Source organism: Triticum aestivum, chromosome 4B (genome assembly GCF_018294505.1).
Source record: "Triticum aestivum cultivar Chinese Spring chromosome 4B, IWGSC CS RefSeq v2.1, whole genome shotgun sequence".
In the NCBI taxonomy this organism is placed as follows: Eukaryota; Viridiplantae; Streptophyta; class Magnoliopsida; order Poales; family Poaceae; genus Triticum; species Triticum aestivum.
Genome location: NC_057804.1, coordinates 552,276,057 through 552,285,866, shown reverse-complemented (window position 1 = coordinate 552,285,866; position 9,810 = coordinate 552,276,057).

The window sequence follows — 9,810 nt, the reverse complement described above, 5'->3', positions numbered from 1 at the left end:
AGGGGGAAGAGGAAGAATTCCTCCGTGTCAACCCGGAAGGCGGATTCTCTATGTACAATCCTCCTAGTTGGGTGAGCGGACACTTTCACTTGCCTATCCGTTTTTGAAATTCCCGTAGTTGAGTACTTAGACTAGTAATGTTTAAACGCAGGAGCTGCGCCAGGCTGTGAAGGAAATAAACAGCCCTGCTCCACAACCCGAGGACCCGGAACGGCCCCTCGATCCGGACTCCCAAGAAGATCCGGACTTATGCGTGGATTTGATTGATGGAGTATTTCATCAATTGAGCAAGGATAACTCCTTAGTGGCCATCACGACCGACTATCCCGGACTACTTCCAGCCTCCAAGGTAACTAAGACCGAAGTCCCAGTATTCTCATGCTTTATCTTGCATGCCGTGTACTAACAGTGTTTCGCAGGGTAAATCCTTGAGGCGGAAGGCCGAGCCCACGGTGGGCAGCCAACAAGGGCCGCTGAAGCCAGGCGGGCCAAAAAGAAGTGCGGACCAGATCGAGATTCCGGCGCAACGGTATGGCATGCGAATTTAACGCCTAGGGTTTATGCCCTTGAGTCTTACTAATGCTCATGATTTTCTTAGAAAGAAGAGAGCCCGCCAGACTATGTCCGCCGGCCAAGGTTCGAGGCCGGGTCCGGAAGCGGAGGCGGATACGGGACGTGCCTCGGGCGCTCCTCCGACAGAGGGCGCCGACGGGCTATCTGCCACCAATTCAGAGGTGGAGAGTGCCCTGAACCACAAGCGTCGCCGGACCGTTCTTCGTGACACGTGTTTTTCTGCAGAGGCGTTGGACGCCTTTAATACAGGAGATGCGTATCTCCGTGCTGCTCAAAATGGTCTAGCCAGAGCCACGGAGCAGTATGTGAAAGACATACATGTGAGTAGAATTGTAGGTTATATATGTCAGTAGCCCCCGAGACTTGAAACAGTGAAGATAACTATTTGAAGGATTATGTGCTATGCAGTGTCTTACAAAGAAGAACACGCAATTGTCCCAGGAGCTCGAAGAGTGCAAGGCCCAGCTCGAGGCCGCATTGGCCACTTCAGAAAATGTCAAGGGGACGCCCACAGGTAATATATGCTTCGAAAGGTACTTCCGTTTTGAAATGCAGCAGGCGTGCAACCCTGACGATAATAATGCAGATGAGGCCGGAGTAAATCCGGACAAGCAACAACTCCTACACCAACTAAAGGCTAGCGAGAGCGTGCTGACGAGGGTGAGGCAAGAGAAGAACAAGCTTCAAGACGCCAATACCCAGCTGGGCGAGGAACTGAAAGATGTTCGTATTCAGCTGTCTTCGTCCATGAAGGAGAATCGGCGGCTTCGAGGCGGCATTTTTAGTAAGTGCTTGAACGAATCTTCGAAAAAAGAATTCGGCGAGGAAGTCGATTGACAGAGCTACGTCTGTAGGTCTGCTGATGGGTTGTCCTGCGGAGGAAATGCCCGGTTCATCGGGAGACCTTCTTCCCGAGCTGTTGCAACTACACGAACGAGTTCGGCAGGCAATACAAAGCGTCATCAGGCTATGTGGCCATCCCTCTCCGTGCCTGAAGGCCTTGAGGAGCTTACCAAGAAGATGGAGGGAGCGCGGCAGCGCTTCCGGTTGTGGAAGATATTGGCTTGCCCTCAAGGTGCCAGGGAGGCCTGGGCCATGGTGAAGACTCGGTACACGAAGGCTAACCCAAACCACATGGCCGAGGTCGGCCCTATAGGTCCGGACGGAAAGGAGATCCCGGTCAGCTTAGCATATGGCCAGGTGGAGCTGGCTGCAAAGTATTCCCAACAGGTCTGTAAATTAGACCACCTGTTGGATGGTATTGAAGAAGAATATGCCGAGTCGGATTGACTCTGTAAAAATGACATAAAAAATGCCTTCTAGCCGGATTGTAGATCATTTGTCATTGCAGACCTTTTTGCTTCGACCTCTGGACCCTATAGTCCGGAGTGTGTCCGAATACCCTCTCGATTATGTAAGAACCTGGGCATGCATGGAGACAAGGCATAGGGGTCATAAGTGCTTTAGCAGACAAGTGCCCAACTAGTTATGTTATATTACATGGTTAGTAAGAAACATCTTCCAGGGAGAATAGTTCCGTTAGGGGTTCCTTTCCCTGGGAGGCATGCCCTAAAGTGCATGTCCGAACTGCCAGAAAGAGCAGAAAAGCATCTGGGGGCAAATGAATAAATACGAAAGATCATCTTTTAGTTCACCGACCGAATATTCCCTTAAGAACGCTAGCTTTCGGCTTCACCCAGTCTGAGGTACACATCCGGCTGACCCGGCAGTAACAATCACAGAGGTGCTCCCTTTACCACCTAGCCGAACGAACGGGAACGTAGGGGTAAGCACAGGAGCCAGGCAACCCAGCTTGGCCAAAACTTAAGTCATATCGATGCATATAATGGTGTATAAAAGGTTCATGCGGAAGCATCACACATGTTTTGGGCATGAGGCCCGTTTTATATAAACTTCTTGGTAAAGAAGCCCCCAGGAATTATGAGCGCATGTAGCGCGTCGGGTATGTGCGAATAATGCACAGGCAAGCCCCTAAGGGCTTGTGAGAAAAAAGGGTAGGGAGAAGGAACAAAATCCCGGACTGCCAATAAAAAATAAAAATAAAAGATAAAAAATAAAACAAAGGGACGGAGGAAGGAAACGAGCACGGAGTCCGGCGCTAGGCGTAGAACCTTCGTAGGCGTGCTGCGTTCCATGGGTTCGGCTCGAGTCGGTTATCCGATGCGTTTCGCAGACAGTACGCTCCGCCGGTCAGTACTTGGTCGATTATGAAGGGGCCCTCCCATTTGGGCTTTAATTTATCCTTTTTCTTGTCCGGCAGGCGTAGAACTAGTTCGCCAACGTTATAGGTTTTGGCCCGTACTTCTCTGCTTTGGTATCTTCGAGGCTGCTGTTGATAGAATGCGGAACGAGCTTTTGCCACGTCGCGCTCCTCTTCCAGTGCGTCCAAGCTGTCCTGCTGATCAAGCTCGGCTTCTCTTTCTTCGTACATGTGCACTCGAGGTGAGTCATGGATTATGTCGCATGGCAGTACTGCCTCTGCACCATATACCATAAAAAATGGTGTGAATCCGGTAGTGCGATTCGGCGTGATCCGCAGCCCCGAGAGTACGGAGTCAAGCTCCTCTACCTAGTGCGTGTTAGATTCCTTGAGGGATCGCACTAGTCTGGGTTTGATGCCGCTCATAATGAGACCGTTGGCCCGTTCGACTTGACCGTTAGTTTGAGGGTGATAGACGGAAGCATAGTCGAGCTTGATGCCCATGTTCTTGCACCAAAGTTTGACTTCATCGGCCGTGAAGCTTGTGCCGTTATCGGTTATGGTGCTATGGGGGACGCCGTAACGGTGTACGACCCCGGATATGAAGTCTATCACTGGTCCGGATTCGGCCGTCTTTACAGGCTTGGCTTCTATCCATTTGGTGAATTTGTCCACCATGACCTATAGATATTTTTGCTTGTGGGTTCCTCCTTTAAGAGGTCCGACCATGTCAAGCCCCCAGACCGCGAAAGGCCAGGTAATGGGTATAGTTTGTAGGGCGGTAGGCGGCATGTGGCTTTGGTTGGCGAATAACTGGCAACCAACACATCGTTGCACTAAGTCCTGAGCGTCTGCCCGGGCTGTTGGCCATTAAAATCCGGTACGAAAGGCCTTGCTTACAAGGGCCCGGGCTGCGGCATGGTGCCCGCCGAGTCCGGCATGAATTTCAGCCAAAAGGTCTCGCCCTTCCTCTTTGGAGATACACCTTTGAAGGACTCCGGTTGTGCTTTTCTTGTAAAGCTCTCCCTCGTGGACTTTGTAGGCTTTAGATCGCCGCACTATGCAGCGGGCCTCGTTTTGGTCTTTGGGAAGTTCCTACCTAGTTAGGTAGGCTAGGAATGGTTCTGTCCAAGGGGCAATAACTGCCATTATTTCGTGGGCTGACGACGTTGTTTCGTTGGCGGAGCCCCCAACTATGTCAGAATGTTCGGTGAGGGGCGGTGTAGTTGTGTCCGGGCTATTGTTTCCAGATTCTCCTGCCCATGATACGGATGGCTTGAACAGCCTTTCTAGGAAGATGTTGGGAGGGACGGCCTCGCACTTGGCGCCAATGCGTGCCAACACGTCTGCTGCTTGGTTATTTTCCCGGGCTATGTGATGAAATTCAAGCCCTTCAAACCGAGCTGACATCTTTAAGATGGCGTTGCGGTAAGCTGCCATTTTCGGATCCTTGGCGTCGAAGTCTCCATTTATATGGGATATTGCGAGGTTTGAATCCCCGCGGACCTCTAGGCGCTGAATGCCCATGGAGACTGCCATCCGGAGGCCATGTAAAAGGGCCTCGTATTCGGCTGCGTTGTTGGAATCCGTGTACATTATCTGAAGTACGTATTGGACTGTGTCTCCGGTTGGGGACGTCAGAATGACGCCAGCCCCCAGGCCAGCCAACATTTTGGAGCCGTCGAAGTGCATGATCTAGTTGGAGTATGCACCGTACTCTTTAGGGAGTTCGGCTTCAGTCCATTCGGCGATGAAGTCGGCCAAAACCTGCGACTTAATAGCTCGCCTTGGCTTGTAGGTTATGTCGAACGGGAGGAGCTCGATGGCCCATTTGGCAATCCATCCCGTTGCGTCGCGGTTATTTATAATATCATTAAGGGCCAATTCCAGTTCTGCCCCTAACTCGAACCCACTACTCAGTTTTGCCCCTCCGCCGTTAGTGTCACTTATAGAAATGCCCTTTTACGCCGTTACCGTCCGGTCAAAGGACTTTGACCACCCAGAAAAAAAAAGCAAAAAAAATCAAAAAAATCTGAAATTTTGTGGGATCGAAGATAGTCATGTCCGCAAGGCGCGTGCAAATTTGTGTGCCGTTCGGACACCCTGAGAGCTCGTGGCAAAGGAAATCATAAATTTTGTACGCATGTGAATAGTAAATACGAAAAAATAGAAAAAAAATTCAAAAAAATATGAAATTTTGGGGAACTGAAGATACTTAGGTGCACAAGATGTGTGCACATTTTTGTTGTGTTTGGACATCGTATGAGCCCGTACGAGCTCGTAGGAGCTAAACTTTATTTTTTTCTCCATGAGCTCCTACGATGTCCAAACACAACAAAAATGTGCACACGTCTTGTGCACTTAAGTATCTTCAGTTTCCCAAAATTTCATATTTTTTTGAATTTTTTTCTACTTTTTCGAATTTATTGTTCACATGCGTACAAAATTTATGATTTCCTTTGCCACGAGCTCTCAGGGTGTCCGAACGGCACACAAATTTGCACGCGCCTTGCGGACATGACTATCTTCGATCCCACAAAATTTCAGATTTTTTTGATTTTTTTGCTATTTTTTTCTGGGTGGTCAAAGTTCTTTGACCAGACGGTAACGCCGCAAAAGGGCATTTCTATAAGTGACACTAACGGCGGAGGGGCAAAACTGAGCATACCTAAAAATTAGGGGCAAAACTGAGTAGTGGGTTCGAGTTAAGGGCATAGATGTAAATGTCCCTATCATTAAGGGGTACTTCGGATGCCACTGTTATGGAGCACTCTTGAAAGTAGTGTTGCAGCTTCCGGGATGCCATGAACACCGCGTACGCTATCTTTTGATAATGCGGGTACCATGACTTGCATGGAGCTAGTACAGTGGACACGTAGTACACTGGTTTTTGGAGGGGGAACTTGTGTCCGTCCGCTTCTCGTTCGACGACGAGCACCGCGCTTACAACTTGATGGGTTGCCGCGATGTATAATAGCATTGGTTCGCCCGTGTTCGGCGCGGCCAGGACCAGATTGTTGCCAGTATGGCTCTTATTTCTTCGAGTCCGGCCGTGGCGGCATCCGTCCACTCGAAGTGGTCGGTGCGCCACAGGAGGCGATAGAGGGGTAGTTCCTTTTCTCCTAAGCGGGAGATAAAGAGGCTTAGGGCCGCCACGCATCCTGTCATTTTTTGTATTTGTTTAAGGTCCTTTGGGGTATCCAATTGAGACAGAGCTCGGATCTTGGCTGGGTTTGCTTCAATTCCTCTACCGGATACGATGAAGCCCAAGAGCTTTCTGGCTGGTACGCCGAAAACGCATTTTTCCGGGTTGAGCTTAATGTCATATGTTCAGATATTGTCGAACATGAGCCTCAAGTCGTCTACTAGAGTATCGACGTGTTTTATTTTGACGACCATGTCATCTACGTATGCTTCAACTGTTTTGCCGATCTGGTTGGCCAGACATGTCTGAATCATGCGCTGATATGTTGCGCCGGTGTTTTTGAGCCCGAAGGGCATCGTGTTGAAGCGGAATGGGCCGTACGGGGTGATGAATGCCGTTGCGGCTTGGTCTGACTCTGCCATCTTGATTTGATGGTAGCCAGAGTATGCATCGAGGAAACACAATGAGTCGTGTCCTGCGGTGGCGTCGATGATTTGATCAATTCGGGGGAGTGGGAAAGGGTCCTTTGGACAGGCCTTGTTTAGGTCTTTGAAATCGACACATAGACGCCAAGATTTGTCTTTCTTTGGCACCATCACCAGGTTTGCTAGCCAGTCCGGATGTTTTATGTCTCGGATGAATCCGGCTTCCAGCAGTTTTGCTAGCTCCTCTCCCATGGCTTGTCTCTTGGGTTCGGAAAAATGCCGTAGAGTCTGCTTGACGGGTTTAAACCCTTTTAGGATGTTCAGCCTATGCTCAGCCAGCCTGCGTGGGATTCCTGGCATTTCTGAGGGGTGCCAGGAGAAAATGTCCCAATTTTCTCGCAGGAAGTCTCTGAGTGCGGCATCTACATCGGGTTTTAGTTGTGCCCTGATGGAGGCTGTTTTTGTAGGGTCCGTTGGATGGACTTGGAATTTGACTATTTCGTCTGCTGGTTTGAAAGAGGTGGACTTGGATCTCTTGTCTAGTATCACATCGTCCGTGTCCACCGTAGAGCGCAACGCCGTTAGTTCCTCGGCCGCTAGGGCCTCGGATAGTGCCTCCAGGGCCACTGTGGCTGTCTTGTTTTCAGCGTGGAGTGCTATGTCCGGATCACTTGCAAGAGTGATGATTCCGTTGGGTCCGGGCATTTTGAGCTTCATGTACCCGTAATGGGGAATGGCTTGGAAAATTGTAAATGCTTCTCGCCCTAGCAGAGCGTGGTATCCGCTGCTGAACGGGGCCACTTGAAACGTGACCTCCTCGGATCTGTAATTATCCGGTGTGCCGAACACCACATCCAGTGTGATTTTTCCTAAACAGCGCGCTTCCCGGCTTGGAATTATTCCTCTAAAAGTTGCGTTGCTTTGCTCAATGCGGCTCCAGTCAATTTCCATTTTTCGCAGGGTTTCCTCGTAAATGAGGTTGAGTCCGCTGCCGCCGTCCATGAGTACCTTTGTAAGTCGGAAGCGGTCCACTATAGGACTGAGGACCAATGCAGCTAGTGCTCGGGCTATCCGGAATTTAGGTTCGTCACTGGCATTAAATGTGATAGCCGTGTCACTCCATGGGTTTATTGTTGCTACTTGGTAGACTTCAGCAAGGTTGCGGAGCATTCGTTTCCTTGCATTGTTTGATGTGAAGGTCTCAAAGACTGTCGACACCGTACTGGGGAGATATTCTTTGGGTGCTGGAGTTAAAAGCTCCTCGCCGCTTCGGGCCACCTGTCGTAGTATCCAACATGCTCTAAGGCTGTGTGTTGGTGTGGCTTCCCCTGAATTATGAATTTTACAGGGTCCATTGAGCCATCCTTCTAGTACTGTCCCGTACCCTGTAGAGGGTTTTTGTTTTTTGATGTTTGGCTCAGATGCCTGGCGGTGATGCGCCATTTTGTTTCGGACTGGTGTTGTATTCGGGGCCGGATTGTCCTAGAATTTATCTTCGGTTTTCCGAACGCTTTCAGTCGCACAGTACTTTCGTACTATGGATGTCAAGTCGGCGAATCGTGTAATTTCGCGGTGACTTATGGCGTTGAGGATTCCGATGTCCGTGCAGTTGTTGTAGAAGAGTGAAATTGCTTCTTTCTCGCGGCAGTCCTTTATCCTGTTCATAACCAGGAGGAATCTGTCCCAGTAGTGGTGTACTATTTCTCCGGGCTCTTGCCGTATTAGGGATAAATCCCATATAGTTGGGTGGGCGGGTGGAATTAAATCCGGAACCCTGCCCGATGTAAGATTCAGGGGCCAAGCAGTTTCCGAATTCGGAAGCTTGCTTTCTTGGATATTAGTCAATGAATCGGGCCAGCTGCTTGACTTTAGGTTCAAGGTTTGGGCGACATCCTCCCCTCCGCGGGTATCCGGCTTGGAGGGATCAGGAATCCGGACACATCTGGTCCTTAGGGCGGGCGAAGACTCGCCGCATTGTTCTTCCACCACTTCGACGTGATGGGTGATCTGGGGAGAGCCAATCTCTCTCTGATCGGGTTTAAGCCCAATCTGGTCGTAATCAGTAGCGACTCCCAGGGTCGCGATGCGATCCAAGAGCTCGTTCAGGGAGAGGAGCTCCATTGGATCTAACTGCTCGGCAAGCTCCGAGCTGATGTGAAGATTGCTTTCGATGGCCCGAGAGGTCATCGTCGGCGCAGCGGCCGGACAGGCGGTCACCAAAAACCTGCCTAGCCGGAGAGTTTGGCCGACAGCCAAAGCTCCTTTAGCAACGACGCCGTCTTTAAAGATGGGATGCGGCATCCTTCCTGATGGTGACGACACAGCGGAACTCTCAATGAAAGCACCAATGTCGGTGTCAAAACTGGCGGATCTCGGGTAGGGGGTCCCGAACTATGCGTCTAGGCGGATGGTAATAGGAGACAAGGGACACGATGTTTTTACCCAGGTTCGGGCCCTCTCGATGGAGGTAAAACCCTACTCCTGCTTGATTAATATTGATGATATGGGTAGTACAAGAGTAGATCTACCACGAGATCGGAGTGGCTAAACCCTAGAAGCTAGCCTATGGTATGATTGTTGTTTGTCCTACGAACTAAAACTCTCCGGTTTATATAGACACCGGAGAGGGCTAGGGTTACACAGAGTCGGTTACAATGGGAGGAGATCTTCATATCGTATCGCCAAGCTTGCCTTCCACGCCAAGGAAAGTCCCATCCGGACATGGGACGGAGTCTTCAATCTTGTATCTTCATAGTCCGGGAGTCCGGCCGAAGGCCTTAGTCCGGCCATCCGGACAGCCCCTAATCCAGGACTCCCTCAGTGGCCCAATCCTTTTAGTAGCAAAGGACAAGCCCGGACAAGTTCTTATATGAGAAAAGCGCTCCCGCGGACACGTGGGAATTATCGTCAAGCTAGTTTTCATCAGGTTCATACACTACAAAAAAAAGACACATCTGTGACATTTTGGGCCGAACGAATGTTTCTTCTGTCATACGTATGACACTTCTATGAAGATAATTGTGACAAACCCGGTATCATCATAGATGTGGTGGGCTCCTACTTCTATGACAAAAAATCATGACAGAAAATGGGCTTTTCGTCCTGGGCGGGCCGGAGACGCTGCTGCATGAAATTCTTTGGGCCGTCCATGATGGAAAAAACCGTGGTAGAAGCGAGGGCAAGGAAAATTTCGGTGAGTTCCCGGTTATGGTGGGTGGTCGGGGGCCGAGCGATGCGTGTTTCTCTCCTACACGTACGCGCGTGTGTGCGAAGCGTTGGCTCTAACTGAACCCGAGCGAGGCGTTGGGCTCGAACTGAACCCGAGAGATTGCACTACAGGCTACGCGTTACTGAACCCGAGCGATCGATCGATGGCTGTTAACTGAACCCGATCGAGCGATTCCTTCGCTACTGCTGCTAACTGAAGCTGATCAATGCTGCTCTGG